The sequence below is a fragment of the Mustela nivalis genome (genome assembly GCF_964662115.1).
Source record: "Mustela nivalis genome assembly, chromosome: 3".
Taxonomy (NCBI): domain Eukaryota; kingdom Metazoa; phylum Chordata; class Mammalia; order Carnivora; family Mustelidae; genus Mustela; species Mustela nivalis.
The window spans coordinates 59,006,380-59,027,880 of NC_139022.1; the positions used below are offsets into that span (position 1 = coordinate 59,006,380).

The following is a 21,501-nucleotide window of genomic DNA, read 5'->3' on the forward strand; positions in this document are numbered from 1 at the left end:
TTCTCTTTACTTAGAGACATAAAATTATACAAGAGTAGTGCTGTGGGTAAATGCAGACACAAGTAAAGTAATGCGCCATTTTAATTTAAATCCAAAATATTTATTGCTCTTGTATAAAGTCAATAACATCCATACTGGTGAATAAGTGCTTCTGATCCAAATCAATTTTTTAAATTACATAAAAATTTATTATAGCTCATAACTTTATATTTCTCAAGATACTGTATAAATCTTTGAAAACAATTAGCAAATCCAAAAGCACTTTGTACATCTATGAATTTTTAATGCTCCTTTACATGCCATCTTTCTTCCAAGTTGAAAAAAATAAACCCTTTTAATGTCTTGTCTCTCTTCAAACCCTTTAACTTCCAGCACTAAAGGCAGCTATGTAGAACATAAATAACATTAATTTTCATGGCTTATGAATCAGATAACATTATGAATGGATTTTCAACTGGTATAAATGCCTCCCAGTCACATCTGCCTCCTACAGCCATTGGCTGAATATTTATCAAACAAACTTCTTAAATGCCATGAAGGCCTGTGAAGAAATGTCATATCTTCCTGAAGCTGAAGGGTTAATCATTAAAAAAAAAGAAAAAAGAAAAATGTTATTTTTAAAGAAAGAAAGGATTTTGGAGATGATTAAATACATGATGGAAAACAGAAAATGGTGGCTTTATATGGTCAAAAACTGTATATATTCTTCAGATTCAAATGATCTATTTTACAGGGAGTGTCTTCACTGGACACTAGCTATTTATTAGCAAGCCTTTATAGCAGGAAGTGCGTTATTTCAGGGGGGAGGGTTCTAAAAGCAGATTTATGATTAGCTAAGGAAACTGATGGATACCAACTCTATCGAATAATGAATGGCTAATACTCAATTTTCATCATTACTTAATAATTATTTTTGCTTTTATTTTTATTTTTTAAAGATTTATTTATTATTTTAGAGAGAGAGAGAATGTTAGAGCAAGTGGGGAAGGGCAAAGGGAGAGAATATCTAGGTAGACTTCCCTCTGAGCAGGGAGCCTAAGAGGAGGGAGGGAAATTGGGCTAGATTCTGAGACCCATGAGATCATGACCTTTGCAGAAACCAAGAGTCAGATTCTCAACTGACTGAGCCACCTGAGTGTCCCTTGCTTTTATCTTTAATAGAGATTTTTCTTCAATCTCTCAAAGAATTATACTCACTCATTGTAATGATGGAGAAGAATGTGTGAGTGTGTGTGTGTGCGTGTGTGTGTGTGTGTGTGTGCGCGCGCGCGCATCTACCTAAGGGGAATTAGACATGCTGGTGATACTCTGATGAATTGCTGAGCTTGAGAAGCAATTCATATCTTGATTTCACTTGATTTTAACTGAAGGAAGTGAATGTGTGAATTAGTGGGGCTGTAGCAAGTCAGAAAGGGAGATAAATGATAAGATGGTTTGGGTCCCAAATATTACAATAAAATAGAGTTTGAATTATGCATAAAGAAAGGCTCCAGACTTTTTTTTTTCCTCAAGAACTTCATGTAGCACAGCTCCTGAGAGAGGGGGACTGAAAGCTACCAGAGTGGGGAAGGTGGGCCCAAGGACAAAACCCTCAATCACAGTGATGATCAGAGTGGAGAGAATAAACACATATATCTTTTGTGTGTGTGTGTGCGTGTGTGTGACAATCTGTTTTTATTTATGTTAAGCTAAACATGACTTCATACTGATTTTCTCAACTCTTAATATGGTAACACATTAACCATTCTGAATTCCTCCCCTTATTTTTTTATAATTTTTAATTTTTTTTAATAAACATATAATGTATTATTAGCCCCAGGGGTACAGGTCTGTGAATCACCAGGTTTACACACTTCACAGCATTCACCATAGCACATACCCTCCCCAATGTCCATAACCCAACCACCCTTTCCATACCCTCTCCCCCCGGCAACCCTCAGTTTGTTTTGTGAGGTTAAGCGTCTCTTATAAACACATATATTTTTGATCTCCAGGTTTGGGAGTACTGAGTGACATCACTGAATCCAAATGAAAACCCTCCCAGTGGGCATAACCAGGATTTTCAGGCAGTCTCTTAAGAGAAGGTATCTTCCTGGAGGTTGGCTTGGAGAATATGGTAGGTACTTCTATATTGCAATTTTCTGGTTTTAACTTTGTATCTTGTAATAACTTTAGATTAATGAAAAAATTGCAAAGATATCATAGAGAATCCACATATGCCCTTCATCTAGATTTTTGCCAGTGTTAAAATTGTGTATAATGATGGCATATTTGTTAAAACTGAGGACCAACATTTGTGTACTATCAACTAAACTCTAGACTTGATTCCGGTTTCTACAGATTTTTTCCACCAGTATTGTTTGTCTGCTCCAGGCTCCATCCTCAATTAACATATTGTATTAAATTATTAATTCTCCCTCTCCTTTGACTCTCCCAGTCTAGGACTATATCTAAGTCTGGTTTTGTTTTCCTATGACCTTGACAATTTTGAGAAATGCTTAAAAATTTAAGTGTTATTGTCTTTACACATGTATTAGAAAAGGTAGAAGTTTGAATTATAATCTATCCCTCCATTTTGTCAGATAAACACTAGCTAAGAGAGAATTAGGGAAGCCTAGCAATACTGAAGAAGATGTAGATGGTGTCTGGCTGCGGATGTCAGTAGGATGAGAAAATCTTTTAAACAAAAGATAAACTGTGAGACTTGTATATGGGTTCAATTACTGGGGCATGATAGGAAACAGAAATTGCCCCCCCCCAGGAAGAGAGAGAGAGAGAGAGAGAAGACAAGTGAGTGAGATAAACAGAATATATATATGTAGTTCAGATTATAAATAATTTAATACTAGAATTTTTTTCAATATAATTCTGTCATTCTGAAATTAGTACTGTTTTTCTGTCTTTGATTCCACATCATATTGAAGGTTTTGATAAATTTCATATCTTTTCTATTTAATAGATATATTTCAAAAATGATAGCAATAAAATAGAGCAGATGGTAGAGAGTAAACTTATTTTGAGATGAAAACTGAAGATTATGCAGCAGTCTCGGAAAAGGTAAGTCTTTTACTTCTTTATTTCTGCACACAAAAGTACTTTCCCTTTATTTCTAGAAATAGTTCTAGGCACCGTTCATTGAAAGTGATCTTCTGAAATAGTTCAAACTCTCATGCACATAAAGCATTAATGTAGAATTTTGTATCATCTGTCAAGTACTGATGGACAATGAAATATGGGTTTCAGATTCATCTGTTTCCTCCATATTGTTTTCAGTCTTTAAGTGGCTTGCCTCAATTTAAATGCTATTACTTATTCTTTTATCTATTTAGAATTATTGACGGAGATGTATGGTACTGTCAAAGACAAAATTCACCAGACAATTAAGAGATGATTTCATTGGGCAGCTGCAACAGGGTGAATAGACCACATCTGAAAACCAGAGTGCTAAATAGAGTATTTTTGCCTTAGCAATTTTTGTAAGGAGAGGGAGAAACTTAGGTGCTTTACCCTCAAGGTTATTTTGTATATAGGGAATGTGCCACTTATTTGAATGGGAAATGTTTATCTCTATGTCAAGTCAATTTCTGAGGGACAAACCATTCTAACTACTCACGGGACAAAAAAACATGACACTGACTAGGGATAAAAGAGGAAGGAACTGTGCCTGACTTTGTAATTAGGTATAAGCAAAGGGAAGGGTCTGTTTTTTATCTTGTCAGTAGCCATCATTAAAAAAATAGTCATATGGCATCATTTCTCCACTAATTATTCTTTCATTATCCTTGCTGTGCAATACCATATTTAAGACTGACTGGATCTCACATAATCGTATTTTCAAATTCTGCCTGGGATATGAAGACAGGCTAGATTCTCATATTTCTTCACAAATGTGGTAGGGATGCCTACCTAGCCAACAACAACAACGATGATGACACCACCACCAACAAAACAAAACAAAATAAAACAAAAAAACCCTTTCTTTTTCCTTCTAGAGACATGAATAATATGAAGTCCATGGTATCTTGGGATTTGTATTTTAGAATTTCATAATGCTCAAACATAACAATTTCAATTTTCTGGTAATATATAGTAGCAAATGCACTGTTTAGAAATATTCATTTCTGACATTTGAACATTTACTATCTCTAGAACTACCGTTGAGCTGTATCTTGTTGATATTTTTTCAGAAACTTTTCTCAAAAGTTAAGTATACCTAAATTTTCAATTCAGCCTATAATTCTTGACTTTGCCATTTTGGCTGTGTCATTTACTACTAGCATCCTGAAAAGTTTTTAAGCAATGTTTTTTCATAAATTAGCCTTTGTTTTTTTATTTTATATTTTTTATCTCTGTACCTTATTTATTTTATAATTGGAAGTTTGTACTTAAATTCTTTAAATTCTTAAATTCTTCTTAATCCCTTTTATCTATTCCCCTCATCCAACTCCTTTCTGGCAATCACTAATTAGTTCTCTGTATTCAAAAGTTTATTTTTTGTTTTTTTGCTCGTTTGTTCTGTTTTTTAGATTCCACATATAAGTAAAATCCCATGTCTTTGCTGACTTATTTCACTTAGCATAGTACCTTCTAGGTCCATCCATGTTGCATATGGCAAGATCTCATTCTTTGTTATGGATGAGTAATATTCTTGGGTGTGTGTGTGTGTGTGTGTGTGTGTGTGTACCAATTCTTTGTGCATTCATCTGATGGGCACTTATGTTGGTTCTATATCTTGGCTATGAAAAATAATGCTGCAGTAAACATAGGAATGTGTCTATCTTTTTGAATTAGTGTTTTCATTTTCTTTGGGTAAAAATGCAGAAGGGGAATTACTGGATGATATGGTATTTATATTTTTAATTTATTGAGAAACCTCTATACCAATTTCAACAGTGGATGTACCACTTTACATTCCCACCAATAATGCAGAAGATTTTCTTTTTCTATTTGTTATTTCTTATCCTTTTGATACTAATCAGTTGCACTGCTATGAAGTAATATCTCCTGTGGTTTTGGTTTGCATGTCCTTGATGATAAGCAATGTTGAAAATCTTTTGATGTGTCTATTGCCCATCTATATATTTTCTTAAATGTCCATTCAGGTGCCCTGCCCATTTTTAAATCAGATTTTTTTTTTTTTTGGTGTTGAGTTATATAAATTCTTTATATATTGTGGATATTAACTTCTTATGAGATATATAATTTGCAAATATCTTCTCCCCTTCAATAGGTTGCCTTTTTGTTTTGTTTATGGTTTCCTTCACTGTGTAAAAGCTTTTTAACTGGTGTTGTCCCAGTAGTTCATTTTGCTTATGCTTCCCTTGCCTTTGGAGACATACCCATAAATATATTGCTAAGGAATTAGCCATATTTTATAATAATTATGTATACATGATGAAGGATTCTGTATGAAGTGTTGAATACATACATAGATGTTCATACTACCCATAGTGTGAATCCAAGTGCCATTACTAAACAGAACAGTTTTGCATTTTAGAAATGGCTTTTCTAAAATGGTGATTTTGCTTTGCATAACTTGTTTTTGTGCTGGGTTCTGGAGGGGACATATGCCCAAGAATACTGTGTTTGTTACTTTAGATACAGAAGGAGAAAATTTTCCTCCAAACCATCCTTTCTTAGTTATAAAGGAAATATTAGAAGCACAAGTAGATGATGGGAACTCTCTTTTCTAGAACTTTACAAATGTTAGATTCTCTTCTAGTTTGGATCCTAAACACAAATAAAGAGTTGACCTTGAATATATTCTATAAGTGTGAAGAATTTATTGAGAATTTAAATTAAAAAAACAAGAACAACTTCCATACCATCAAATAGTCTTCTCGTGCCCCCCCCCCAAGAAATATATTGTGTTATTTAAAGTATCATTCACTTTGGGGAAAAAAAATCCATTCTTAGACATTTTGTAAATAACATTTTGTAAAGAAACAGTTTTTTTTTTTTTTAAAGATTTTATTTAAAAAAGTAGGCAGAGAAGCAGGCAGAGAGAGGAGTCAGAGAGAGGAGGAAGCAGGCTCCCTGCTGAGCAGAGAGCCCGATGCGGGGCTGGATCCCAGGACCCTGGGACCACGACCTGAGCCGAAGGCAGAGGCTTTAACCCACTGAGCCACCCAGGCGCCCCTAGAAGAAACAGTTTTACTAAAAAGTAAAAAAGAGTTAGAATCTGCTATTTAATTTTTGTGGAGAAGACTGCTTGGTTTAGACAATATTTTATCTTAATCTAGTAATATGGTATTAATGTAATATATGGTAATAATGATAACTTCAGAACATGCTTTAAGAGGCAGATGAAACCTATGCAAATCTATAGAGATGTATATAATTTTTTTAAAGATTTCATTTATTTATTTAACAAAGAGAGAGAGAGAAAAAGATCACAAAAGGCAGAGAGGCAGGCAGAGAGAGAAGGGGAAGCAGCCTCCCTGCTGAGCAGAGAGCCCGATGTGGGGCTCAATCCCAGGACCCTGAGATCACGAACTGATCCGAAAGCAGAGGTTTAACCTAGATGGATACAATTTTTGTATGGAGAATAATTTGAAGACTTTTTATGTGACAGGCTTAAGCAACAAACAAACAAACAAACAAATAAACAAAAAACCATATCAATACAGATTCATAAGTATAACATGAAAAATATTAAGGTATATGTACTCATTCAGATAATTCCACTTTTTCTCCTTTCTTCTTAGTTCTGGTTCCACTGTCATTTGATATGAAGTAGATAGATAAAGATAATGAAGAAAAGGCAGGGGCTCCTGGGTAGCTCAGTGGCTTAGTCCTCTGCCTTCGGCTCGGGTCGTGATCTCGGGGTCCTGGGATCGAGCCCCATATCAGGCTCTCTGCTCAGCAGGAAGCCTGCTTCCCTCTCTCTCTCTGACTGCCTCTCTGCCGACTTGTGATCTCTCTGTGTCAAATAAATAAATTAAATTAAAAAGAAAAAGCAAATTTGGTTTATATTAAAAGGAAACTAAATCTGTTTATCAAGGAGCAGGTAATATCCACACAGTGAAAGGGTGAAATTAATTAAAGACAGAATGAAGTTTGGGGTAGATACCAAACTTGAGGGAGCAACCCTTGAGATGATAAAAACTTTGAAGAGAAAACTGTCCAAAGATGGGTCTTAGAACATTGGTGCTGTGTATAAGGATGGAATTCCAGTTTCCAGGCTTCCTTTTCAAGCCTGATGCATCAAAATTACATCATTTTCAAGCCTTTTGGCATTGAATTTATGCTCCTTTAGAATGTGACACCTTGTTAATGGAGTCTTACCAAGAAAAGAAGAGTAAGTTATACAAATAAAGCAATTATTTTTTTTTAAAGATTTTATTTATTTATTTGACAGAGAGAGATCACAAGTAGGCAGAGAGGCAGGCAGAGAGAGAGAGAGGAGGCAGGCTCCCTGCTGAGCAGCGAGCCCGATGCAGGACTTGATCCCAGGACGCTGAGATCATGACCTGAGCTGAAGGCAGCGGCTTAACCCACTGAGCCACCCAGGCACCCACAAATAAAGCAATTATTAAGAATTCTGCATCTCCCCTGCACCAGTACCACAGAGGTATAAAGTCAGTTTCTTGTGTTAGAGTTTCTCCTGCAGCACTCACTTGCCACTCTGTGGAATTCATGCTTGTGTAGAATGTAAAGATAGTTAGAATTACTCTGATGTGGTTCTGTCAGAAAGAACGGTAATTCAGTTCTTTCTTCATCTGTATCACTTTATCCAAAAATATGAACTTGGACTGATGGAATTAAAACTGAAAAATGGAAGAAATTGAAGAAAGGTATTCTACTCCCTATAAAAGCAAGCCAGAGTCCAGTGGATTCGCTGGGGAGACATTAGCATTGCCTCTGTAGGTTACAAGTCACAAGCGATGTCCAGGAGCCCAAAGAGGAAACTTACATGAAATGCAGTGCTGAATTTAAAACAGTGGGTGGTGTTCTGCCATCAATTTCTATAGACCAAATAATCATTTAATTTTGATAAAAAATATATTTTACTGTGTTGAAGAGCAGACCGAATACCTCTTCCGTGGTACAACTGATAAACTGGGAAGTTTATCAAAAGCTTATCAGAAAGGGATGCCTGGGTGGCTCAGTGGGTTAAGCATCTGCCTTTGGCTCAGGTCGTGAAATCCAGGGTCCTGAAATCCAGTCCCACATTGGGCTTCCTGCTCAGCAAGGAGTCTACTTGTCCTTCTGCTTCTCCCTCCTGCTTGTGTTCTTTCTCTTACTCTCTCACAAATAAATAAATAGAATCTTTAAAAAGCTTAACAGGGGCATCTGTGTGGGAGAAATAAGAAGTAGGAAAAAAGTATTTTGCAAACAACTATATGAATGTACAAAAGGCTCAACCAAGATATATAAAATAGGCAAATGATGAAAAGATATAAATTGTCAATTGAGAGCAAGATAACAGAGCAATTAGAAATATTAGTACATACACTGAAAGATATATAACCTCACTTGTAATAAAAAAAAATTAAAATACCAACAAGGTAACTTTTTTTTTAAAACTATCACATACCTGGTAATTGAAAGAAAATGAGGGAAAGAAAAAAAAAAGAGACAGAGATAATAAGTTAGGAGTTCCCTAACACCTTTAAGGCAAAATTGATAGTGTCTATACAAATTAAAATGGCAGTTACTTTATGAACAGTAGATTCTAGATGTAGTAATTTGTCATAGGATTATACTTAAAAATTATGCTTATATATAAGAGGGTATGTTTTGGAATATTGCCTATAATAGCAAAAAAAGTATAATTATGTAAATTTTAATGAGCAGAAATTATTTAAAAATTCTGGTGAGAATGTGTGTGTATGTGTGTGTTTGTGTGTGTGTGTCTGTGTATAATATAGTTATATACAGAGAAAGTTAGATCTTTATTATGCTGATATGAAAATATGTCCAAAATATACTGTAACAAAAGGCAGTAGGTGGACTTTTTATAGTATAATATACTGTACACTGAAAGAATAAATTATATAAAAAATCTGTATGTTTCTATCAAAAGATAAGAGCTGACATGAATTTATTTACCTAGCTAGCTGTTTATTGATGCAGAATGCAATAAAAATGTTAACAGTAGGTACATATGACAAGAAGGATAGGGAAATGTGGAAGGGAGTATGGAATTTTTCCTTTAATTTTATACATTTGAATTTTAAACATACCTATTTATATTTTCAAAATCAACAATGTTGGTTGATTGCATGGGAAATGGGGCCTTTTTTTTCTCTTGATCATTTTATATTTAAAAATGTTTAATAATATAGATACTTACAAAATTTGCTGTGATTCTACATGGTAAAAATTAATTTTCCAGTTTATTAACAACCTCATGATTTATCTCTTAATCTCCCTGTGAGATACATATGCCATTATTTTCTTGAATCATACAAAATAAGTTCATTTTATATCAGCTTTGTGTTCTGGTTATATTTTCTTACCTTTCACAAAAGCCAATGTTACTCGCTTCTTTCTAGCTGACTTCTACAGCATTTTAAAGACACAATAAATATTCACTACTGTCATACTCTTCAATCTGGTGATATTTTAAAAATATATTTTTCTGATGAAGCAGAATTTTTAGGATATATTGCAAAGATTGTTTTACTGTACATAGAAAAATAAGTTTGTAACACAAATTAAACCTTACTCCATACACCTTAACTTATGAGATTGCTTTCAGTTAAAGATAACTGAGTGATTTTTTTTATTTTTTAATTATCTATATATCTAAGTATAATCTGCACCCAACATGGGGACTGAGATTAAGAGTCATATGCTTTCTGGACTGTAAGAGTCATATGCTCTCTGGACTGAGCCAGTGAATATTGTAAAAAAAAAAAAAAAAAAAAAGGAATGTCATAATATTTACGAAGTCTCAAACCCAGTTATTTGTTGCAAAAATTTATAAATAGCTGAGAAAACATTAAATATTTGTTTAAAAGAAGTCACAGTCTCAGTTTATTCAATAGAATGTAGATTTTAGCAGATACTTCCTGAATTATTAATTCAAATACTATGTACTAATAGCATTATTACAACCTGATATATAGAAAATTGTTCAAAGGGAATTGTTTTCATGATTATCTATAAAAATAAAATTATTTAACAATATCGAAATGGACATTGGGAACCTTAATAGAATGAGTACTAAACATCAGACCAACTAAAAACAGAGAAAAGGTAATTTAAATGGAAACCTGTTTAAGACTAGGATTGAAGCTTTAACTAAATAATTGAATCACTGAAAGTCAATGGACTTAAAGGAGTAAAGAGGAGGGCAATAATATTCATTTAGTCAATATTGATAAAAAGAAACAATAAAATCTATCAAAAGAGCAGGATCATAGATTGGGTACCTTACCCTAAAATAGTACTGCAGCAGTGTTAAATAGGAAATTGAATTTATTTTCTACTATGACAGGAATATAAGTACAGTATAGAAACAGAAATGGGCCATCCAAATTTAATAACATAAATAACACTATGTAGGCAGTAATACCTGAATCATACTAGTTTCTGTCTTTATTATTATTTTAGACACAGATCTCTTGAATACATTGTGAAATCAGGAAAATTTTTTTCCTCATCTAGACACTAAAGAAAAAGTTTAGAGTTACAAAAGGCTTGTTTTCCAATTTAATCATGCTTAATTTGATACTTTCCTTTTTCATTATACTTATTAATGGCTGAACCCAGCCAGATGATGTGTATTTATAAATCCATTCACTAAAATGTACTTTTCTGTGCAGTCACTCCAATAAAAAGTGTAATCCACTGTGCAGCTAAATGGCTGTATAAAAAGAAAGAACTGCTACACGTATATATATTTTCTTTCCTTCTACCTCAGAAGCCAGATCAAAGCCTTTATGTTATGTGATGCTGCTCCCCCTCAGGGCCGAGCAATAAACTCCTTAAAATTTCATACCTGCTAAGTTAACAATATAAATGTCAAATGAGTTTAGCTGAAGCGGACTTTTGTAATCAATAGCAAGGATTATAGTCAGTGGAAATTATATCTTGCTAAGTCTTGCAGGTAAGTGGTTAGTTGTGGAAAACATTTAAGTGAATGGAATGAATCATTCTCAAAATGTTGTCAGTGAAATTTTATAATCTCTTACTACTGCTTTCCAGTTGCTATTGCTGATATTGAATTATAAAACCTGGATTCTGTTCACAGTTCCTATTATGTTAGATTATCTACTCTCAACACAGAATCTCAATTTTCCTAGCTTGAATGTTTCCATTAACTTGTAGTCATCTTAAGAGGAGAAAAAATGAAATAAAAAAATGTATGTAAGCGACATGATTTAGGGGCCATGCTATCAAAGGGATTCTATGCATGCATGTGACTGTCAAACTCTGCATTTTGTATTATGGCTTGTACAAAAACTTCAATGAAGATAAAATTTAAAGCTGTCCAAGTACGTACATTTCAGGAAAAAGAATAGCAAAGATTGACTTTTAAAGGTATTTAAAGGGTATTAAATGTACTAAAAACAGGATTTCTAATGCAAGACCTATCATTTACAAGATTTTATCTCAGTTTCAGAACTGGAGTAATGCCCAGGGTTATAACCCTCTCCTACTTTAATTGTAGTGAAATTGTAGTGGTGAAAATTTTTTGTTGTAGTCTTTCCTTTTTTTTTTTTTTTTTTGTACTTTGATTATTGCGGCAGATGACCTACAGAAATCCCAGTGGATCTAAGCTATCAAAGGAAATTCTACTTGGTAAAATTAGGGAAACAGTCAATGCTACATGGCCTATGTAAATAACTCAAGACCTCTGAATACTCAAGAGATTGTTGGCTGACTGTTGCTCAGTATAGGAAAATGGAAATGTGGAAACCAAAAGTCTTATCTCTTCCTGAAATTCCCTACCATTTCCCCTTTTTTAACTTCTTTGTCATGTGAGGTTAAGAACAGATTTGACCCAAACAGTTGGTTGAACAATTATTCTGCATTAAGCACTAAAGAGATACAGAAGACATATATTCTATTTGCAGTCCTCCAAGAACTATACTCTAATACCAGTCTGGATTCAGTCAGGAAAACACAAGCCACTCCCCACTAAAGATAGAATGACTTTGCAGTTTCTTGAGGACCAAAATCTAGGGATAATTTTAATCAGTTGTTCAAGATGCTGTCACTGAAGTTAGCAAAATGTTGACATTGAGAGTTTTTTTTCCCCTGTAGAACTAAACCAGAGTCCCTCAAATGACTGCCTGGAAGCTGCTGCATTCTTTAAGGACTTTTGGAGAGGCTCCCACAAAATGTTCAGTCTGTTAACAGTGAAGAGGGTGGTTCTCAAGCACTTGTGAGAATGCTGTGGTGAACGTCATCTTTTCCCTTCCCCTTCACTTCATCCCTCTCATAGGGAAATCCTATCCAATAACCATGTAGTAAAGAGAAGTCTGGAAAATGTAGTTTGCATTTCCTAGGTGGGAGTGATGCCTAATAGATACCAGATGGTCCTGTGTTGTGCACATATTTGTGGGCCAAGCCTCTGTATCATCCTTTTATGCATTTTTTTAGTTCTGACCAAAAGTGAAAGCATAATGCTTTCCTTAACATGTCAGAACTATCTGTGTATAGTCAAAGGTGTAAACTTTACTTCTTCCCAAAAGGGGAAATAGAAAATCCCAAATGCTATTTTATTAATCTCTGGATAATGTTCATTTCTTTTCTAGCTCAGTCACTGTTCCTCTTGGGTATCTTGAAATTTAAGAAAATTTGAATATAAATTCAATTTTTGGTGACATCATTTACATTAGTTAATAATAGAGCCACAGGGAGAAAGATGAAACACGGATTTGTTAATATTTACAAACTCACATAGATATAAAAACAAAAAAGAAAATCTGCATAATCCTTACAATCCTTACTTTTGCAAAAAGTCACACTGTCTTAGTTGGCATCTATAACTTCCCTTTTCACTACCCCCTCCACATTCCGTCATCTTCAGCTAGCACAATAGCCATTCATAGTTCTTTGCCTGGTACATTCCAAAATTAATTACCAAAGGAACGTGTGCCCTAAACAGTCTTCCTTTGTGAAGTAGTTTTACTTTTTTATGACTTTTTTTTTTTTTCAAACCGGAAAGCACAGATGTAATAAGAGAATCTCTTGAATTCCAGGCCTATTTCTCTCTGCCTCCATTGAATAATAGAAATCAAATTAAGACAAATCAGCTCAGCAAACAGAGTAAACTTCTTCTCTTTATCTAATGCTCCAGTGACAGAAGGAACATAAAATGTGTAGCTTTGGGTTTAATGGAATCAGTCTTGAGTCCATTGGTTCAAATATCCTTCCCTTTTAAGAACCAGGACTCCAAATCATCAGAGCCTAAAGTTGTGGTAATAGAATACAAAACTTTTGCTGATGGAAAATTAAAGTCTGCGATATGAACGCAACTACTAAGAGAAAGAACACTATCCTACTGATGACTGGTACAGAGCATGAAACACATCCAACAGGACACTTCCCAGTCACATGAAGTGTTTACCTTGCTGATTCTCTTCTTCAAATATTCTACAGCTTTTTATCAGCTTTAAGGTTGTCATATGACAGGGATTTAGAGTAAATGATGGTAATATGATTATGAATAGGGCATTAGATAAGGCAGGAAAAGCAGGTCTATATCCAGAATAAATATCTATTCTTAGGAAATGTGGATGCTGTCATTTCTAATACGAAGGTCTATGAGGTAACCAACCTGCTATGCAAGTTAATAAACCTGCTGTCAGGTGACACATTTGTCTGAGGGAAATGGTGTCATATTGGGGGCTCATAGCTAATGATGACTGTTAGCAAGTAGGCCCTGAACTAGTTAAATCCTGGATAAAGGAAGTACCATGTTTTAAAATCTATAACTAACCTCCACTCCTGTCACCACAGTCAATTTTTCAAAAGGCCATTGAGAAAGAGAAGAGGTCTCTGGGAAGAGAGGCTGTCAGACAGACACAGAGCCAATCATCTTTCCTATCTTGACATTAAGAACTTTCTCTGTTGTAAAATGTCCTTTTACGTAATCTCCTTCCCAAACCTCTTGTCACCAGTTTATAAACTGTGTTTTTTCTACTTTATAGTGTCTAACCAGCAAGTGGGTAGTGGCATATGAATCACTGTATTTGATCATCTGTACTTCCAGGGAATTGAGCAATCAAGACATGTTTTTTGAACTTCTGTCTACTGAGCTCTTCCTTCACCCCTAGTGTGCAAGGGGATTTTTCTATTTCCTTGCTATTTTCTACCAGTAGGTGGTACAAAGCTGAAGTTTTTTTTGCCTTTAGCGAGCTGGGCATTCCTCATGAGGTCATGCATGTGGGCTACAAAGGAGCTATAAATCAGAAGTAGAATCCATGAGAATAGGCTTATTAGGACTTGGAACATAATGGAACTTACTTGTTCCTTTTGGAGTTCTTTCAGTTGATCCCATATATCTCACTTCCATTTGATTATAGAATAGAATAGTTCTTAAGTTGTAATATTATGTACACATCAGGAATTCTACTTGAGGCCAGTGGTTTGTACTCTTTAAAGGTTTTAATTTTGGGTGCCTGGGTGGCTCAGTGGGTTAAGCCGTTGCCTTCGGCTCAGGTCATGATCTCAGGGTCCTGAGATCTCTTCAAGGGCTCTCTGCTCAGCAGGGAGCCTGCTTCCCTCTCTCTCTCTGCCTGCCTCTCTGTCTACTTGTGATCTCTGTCAAATAAATAAATAAAATCTTAAAAAAAAAAGGTTTTAATTTTGACACAGTTTTGCAAAAAAATTTCACTCTTATCTGTTTATATAGATAGTACAACAGAACTATTATTAGAAAAAATTCAGAATTTGAAGAATAATTGTTGCAGTCTCTCAGAAAAAAACATTACCCAAAGGGTATTGGTGGCACCAATAATTAGATTAGAAAATAAAATCCCAGATATATAGAAAGGTAAAAACAAACAAACAAACAAACAAAAAACACAAAGTAAGGATTCCACTATCCACTCAGCAAATTAATGATAAAACTGATCAAAATTAAAAAGGGAAATAATAAAGACAAATTAAGAAATTAAGAAATAGATAATCTTAAAACCAGGGAAGGTCAGTGAACAAACATATTCTGTCAATAGGGTTTATAAGAAGAAGCAAATAGCACCATCAGATGTGAGTCAAGGTGAACAGGGTGACTAATGAAGAAAAGTGCACCAGGAGAAAAGTGACGACCTTGAGTAAACTTCTTGAGGTGATACCTACAGTTAGCCTGAGGGTCTCCACAGAGAGGATCTGACAAAATAATCAGCATCGTTCTTACCTCCCTCAGATCCAGGTCCAAGATCTTAGTGCTTGAAACAAACAAAAACAAAACAGAGGAAAGGGTGCTCATTGATTTGGTCTGTCCTGGTTTGCTTCTTGTAGAAAGCAGATATGAAGTAGTAGAGAATGGGTCTAATGGAGCAAATGGAAAATACCTTTGGAAAATACATTGTAGTGAATATCAGATGATTTATCTGTTTTCATACCTCTGAGGGGAACACATATTTTACAGCCTAGATCAAGCAAATTCATATCATGAACAGAGAGGTTAGGATGTGTCACAAGTCAGAGCAACAAAAGAACCTCATAATCTGGCCAACTCATTGTCTCAAAAATTGAGACGATGTCCAAGCTGAAAAAATGTATGTATATTTGGTATAACCTGTCAGGTAAGATGTACTCTTAAGAGGGATGTTAGACTCAGGGAGTCCTGAGGTGTGCGTTGGTTGTCAGATTATTCAACAAGTAGAGAGAGCATCCTTGAAGAATCAAGCTAAGCAAAGACTACTGGAATCAAGAAATGAGCAAAAAGACAAAGACTGGAGATTAATTTAAGTCCATAGGTCCATTCATGGTTGAAGCTTGCTACAACCACAAATTTCTCAGTTCCCAGCTGTCTGAAACAGTATATCCACATTTCTTTGTTATGATACTTTAACTTGGGTCTTGGTCACAGAATTTGATATCTGAAAATAGAATATTTCAAGTGAAGGACCTGAAAAGTGAAGTTGTCTTAGTTGAGGTTAGAGGTAGCAATGATAATTTCTTCATTTTCACTTGGGGATGTCCATAGACCTTAAAGCAAAGAAATTGAATTTTTGCCTGATATATTCTGAATGCATCCACAGAACCACAACTGTCACACTACCAAAGATGATTGTTTTATCTTGCTGAATCTTATATTTTGCCATATTTCTACCTGTTAACTGCATCACATGCTTTTGGAGGTAGGGGCGAGAGAAAGAAATATAAATAAGTATATTACAGTATTTTCTGTATACTAGGCATGGACCTGGCATGTTCTGCTTCCAAACTTTGACTGTTAATTTTTTTAAAAACTTAGAACAACTCTCATATAAATAGGCTTGTTATTTCTCCCTAAGAATATAGACATGAGTGTGTGTGTGTACATAGAAATACTTTCATTTTAATCTTGATAAATATAAATTGTGATATTTCTAAAAACAGTAATAGAAAGGAGAGAATGCTTCAGTATGAATATCAGATAAAGTTGTCAGATCAGATGAATCCCAACAGCAGCCTTAGCCAATAGATTTGAGATGGTGAATTCCCAAACAAGCTCAGTGGAGCCAGCACCGGTTACCTCACCCACTGATACCAATAATTATAGTTTCAATGACTAAATAAATCCTGTTGTAGAGACGAACAGACTCTTTTAGAACTGATGCCATTTGTAAATTCATCTGATTAAAATTTAGTAATTTTCTGATTATGACTTGGCATTCTTTATAGGCCTGCCTATTTGTGTAGCTGGGTTCATGTACTATGATAAAATATGGTTAGTATTCTGTTCTCATATACCAGCCTTTGGGTTTGTTGATATAACAATTCATAAGGTAGAAAGCCCATACTTGTTTTGATGAAATTAGGTGTCTGACTCTTCCATGTGAGGACCGTAACTTGAATTGTGGTACGGTGATAAAATCACTAGAGCAAATGTATCTTGGATGAGAGCCATCCATTATTCCCTGCTTCTCATACAAAACTATTATGCACCACCCTCCTGCCTTCTTCCAGTTAATTTCTAAACACATTAAGGGGAGACATGTCTTGGTAACTCTGTCCTCATGAAGAACCCTTAAGAAGATTACTTTGCCTCAAGGTGATTCATGCAAACCATGTTCATAAGATCTACTTAATGGTTACTTGGAAAAAAATTTCCCATAGATGCTGCACTAATTTCTCCCAATTTAGATTTGTAGCTGGATATGGCATATAAGCTATACCTACTGCTCTATAAGCAATATTTGCAAGCCTTACTCCTAGAGTGATGAATAAAATCTTTGAAGAAAACAGCCATGGTTTTGGCCAAGTAAGCTACAACTTATTTGTACAGTTTTAATTTATTTACAATTAAAATTTGACAGGGTTTCTGAAAATGCTAGGCAGTGTTTCAGAAACTATAGCCAAATTCTGTAACAGTAGATTGTATTGCCAGAACCAATATATTTAATATATGATAGAACTATGCCCTAATCTACCTTTTGTTAACCTTTGCCATCTTTGAAATATTCTATAAAATCATTTTTCTATGAAGTAAAAATTCCTGTTCTTGAGCATAAGCAGTGTTGTTCTGATAAATGCTTAATAACTATGAAGTTTGGAGGGATTTTCCAGTACCATTTCATGATTTCATTTCAGTTAGTAGCTGAATCCAAGCTACTAACATACCATCAGTGAATGTGGATTTAGGAAAAGATGTGCACAAAATGCTCTCATAAACCAGAGGCATTTGGCTTCAGCTTATAAGTTAATAAGATAAATTTAATATGAAATTGGACATATTTTTTAAGATTTATTTATTTTAGAGAGAGAGCATATGTGAGCATTCAAGAGTTGGGGGAGAGGTAGAGGGAATCTTCAAGCAGACTCCCCACTAAGCGTGGAGGAGGGCACAAGGCTCAATCCCAAGACCCATGAGTTCATGACCTGTGTGGAAACCAAGAGTCAGACACTCAATGAACTGAGCTACCGAAGCACCCTGGAACTGAACATATTTTTTTATTAAGCAAAAAAGAAGAAGAAGAAGAGGCCAAGCTTAATATGTCATAGATAACAAAGATTAAATATGGGGATTTTAGTTCATTTAAATTGAAATTTCAATGAAATGATTTGAATTTAAAGTAATATATTAAAATATTTTGCCCTGGCTCATTCATTTTATTGAAGAAAGCAAGTGTCACAGTATGCAGAGACTGGTTAGTTGACAAAACTTGGACTTCAAGTGATTTTTCATATGCTTACAATGAAAAAATGGACTGGGAAAAAATGAATAAAGATTCAGTAGCTCAAGTTATAGAGAGTTCTCAAAATAATGTTATTCTGAAAATCCAAGTTCGGTGACCTCTTTCATTTAAGACTAACAATTATACTTTTTGATTAAAAAATTAAGTAAGGATCAGGTGAAGAGTTCTGAAGTAAACACATTTCACCATCTCTCCTACTGAATATAGCTATATAATACCTGGGCAGCGTCCATGGAACAGCTATTTGAGGGCTCTGAAAACTACAAAGTATCAGGTACATTGAGGAGTAAAGCCAAAATTCAAAATATCACCCAAAGAGTGTTATGTTTGTCCTTTTTTCCCCTACTGGTATACCCTGACTTTCCCTTAGTGCAGCCTGAAACCTAGAAGCAGACAATGACCCTGACCAGGGGTGGTCAAGAATAAGCCCTCTAATTTTGGCTTGAGCAAAAGTCTCCTAACATTTACAACAAGAAGGAGGAATCATCAATGGTTTACCTTTTCTCAGTTTTCCTATATGTCAGTACCCAAACAAGGGTATGGTGCAGCAGTAGGAGCAGGAGTAAAGTGAGCAACTGGATTATCTGAAAATCTAGGGTAGGAAATTAATTCCAATCAGAGGACCATAGTTCCAATAGAATAAAACAGATCTCTATAGTTAGCAGGTTTTCTTCCCCTCTGTTGTCTTGTCTCTTGAACACAAGCTCAGATGTAAGGAGTTCATAGCATCTCTAGGAAAATAAAGGTGCAGACTTCTGCACCTTAAAAAAAGACTTCTGCATCTAAAAAAAGAAGTTCCAGGGTATTACAAAGTAGGGAGGGGATAAGGAGGAAGACAGACTTAGGAAGCAAACACCTAGAGCTGTTTAAGAACTCCTGAGCTAACAATCTCTAAGATGTGCTTATGTGAATATGATCTAAACAAAATGCATAGACATTGGAAACTGATTCATGAGCTAGACTATTAGGCAGTGGTCATGGCACAGATGAGACAGCTCTGAATAGTCCTGCAAAGATTCGAAAGCAACAATTCAACTGAATTTAAAGTCTTAATTAACTGACTAGGTTGATTTTCTGTCAAAATAACAAAATACCAACATACTCTGTAGGATTAAACAAGATATCATCTCATACTGTTCAAAATGAAAATCTGACAATCCAAAATTGGTTGGCATAAAAAGTACTCAGAAAAATAACAACTCATGGAAAAAGATCACCAACAGAATCAAATTTGAGACAACAGATGTTACATTTGAGAAAAACTTTAAAGCAACACTTTGTAAAAATATTCCAATAAATAAGGACAAACACCTGTGAAATGAATGGAAAGACAAAAATTCTCAGCAAGATAATAAATGATATAAAGAATGGGAAAATTATTTAAAAATCAAATGGAAATTTTAGAACAAAAAAATAATAAAAAACAAAATTCTTTTATTGTTTTGAATTCAGTACAGGATAGAGATGACAAAGGTAGGAGGGAACTTAATGATAAATCTATCAATCTGATTAAAAAGAAAAGACTTGAAAAATATGAATAGTGTATCCAGTTCCTTGAGGGACCACCCCTCATAGAAGTTGAGAAAATTTTAAATAGAAAAATAAAAGTTAAAGAAAAGTCAAAAAACTGAAAAAGGGGACCACCCCTTTGAAGGACCACCCCTCATAGAAGTTGAGAAAAATTTAAGTAGAAAAATAAAAGTTAAAGAAAAGTCAAAAAGCTGAAAAAGAGGCTGCAAAATCCCCAAATTTGGTCAAATATACAAATATGTAGATTAAAAAAATTCAATGAACCCCAAATGGTATACACATGTTGACTGGCAACCTGAGAAGTTTCCCAGGTGAAATCCAAAACCAGCTCCCATCCACCCAGGGCAAAGGACAGACAAAAAAAAGAGGAGGACCACACCAGATTAGTAGGCGATAGGTTTAACACGGAAGGAAAATTACATACAAGGCTTGTCTTGGGAAGCCAAAAGACAAGGATATCCACCTATCAAGAACTTAGGAATTCATATGGAGACTTTAACAAGGTTCAGGTCATGTACACGGTCTAGATGGTCTCAATGGCATGTTACTCTCTCACATGTGCATACTTGAAAACAGGTCCTATCATGAGAACAGTGAGCAGAGCATACATACCAGAGACTGAGATGGGAATGAGGATCCTCTTGACTGTCCAGGTCCAACTCCCAGCCCAAGTGGCAGTCTTGTCTTCTCATGACCTCCTTCAATAATATGCAAAGAAATGGAAACAGACATATCATAAACTGCATATCATAAACTGCTAAAATTAGAAACAAAAAAAATACTCAAAGCAGCTAGAGGAAAATTTAAAAGCTAATAACAATGCAAATGACAGTATATTTCTCTTCAAAGACTACAGAGGCCAGAAGGAAGTAGCTCAGTATGTTTAAAGAGCTGAAATAAACTTGTCAACCCAGAAATCTATATCCATTGAAAACATTTTTTAAGAATGAAGGTGAATACATTCCCAGATTAAAGAAAACTAAGAGAATCCTTTGTAAGAAAACCTGTTTTGTTTTTTTTTAATTGCTATACAGAGTTCTTCAGGCAGAAGTAAAATTGTATCTAGTGACAGACCATAGATCAAAGAAAATTATCAAGAATAAAAGGGATATTACATAATAAAAAAGAAGTCAATGCACGAAAAAGACATATTAATCTAAAATATACATGCACCTAACAAAAGTATTTTAAAATACATGAAGCAAACATGGACTTAGTAGAAACAGGAGACAAATGCATTGTTTTTGCTGAGACCTCCAATACTCTTCTTGCAGTAACTGACAGAACTACTAGAGAAATAATCTAGAAGAACTGACAACACTGAAACCCAGCTGGATATAACTGACATTTAGAGGGTACCTCACCCAAAAGTGGAAAATAATTCCTTTGTGGTGCGCATGGAATATTCACCAAAATAAGCCATATCTTAAGTCAGAAAATGGACTAAAAATAAACATAAAATGACCGTGAAAAATGACAGATAAGTACACTTTTACTTCCTGCTATTAATTTCTTTCCTCTTTCTTCCTGCCTCCTATTAGACAGTTATATTCATTTTATTTTTTAAGACTTACGGTATTTAAGATGTTTCTTTCTATAATACTTAGCTGTTTGGGCTTAAGTTCTGTGGAAATTGTTCTAATTGCTCATTATTAGTTGTCTG

The 21,501-nt window shown here is 34.7% G+C and overlaps 2 long non-coding RNA genes across 2 annotated transcripts in view; one reads left to right on the plus strand and one right to left on the minus strand.

Annotated features, from left to right (window-relative positions):
* The window catches only part of LOC309861185, a 252,083-nt gene that overhangs the window by 184,123 nt on the left and 46,459 nt on the right, over positions 1-21,501 (plus strand). Inside the window, exons 2-3 of the long non-coding RNA XR_014309808.1 lie at positions 1,995-2,116; positions 2,960-3,057. This is a non-coding gene — a long non-coding RNA (uncharacterized lncRNA). The remainder of the gene's footprint in view (positions 1-1,994; positions 2,117-2,959; positions 3,058-21,501) is intronic.
* Positions 19,128-21,501, minus strand: part of LOC309861186 — a 283,824-nt gene continuing 281,450 nt past the window's right edge. The window contains exon 8 of the long non-coding RNA XR_014309809.1: positions 19,128-20,536. This is a non-coding gene — a long non-coding RNA (uncharacterized lncRNA). The remainder of the gene's footprint in view (positions 20,537-21,501) is intronic.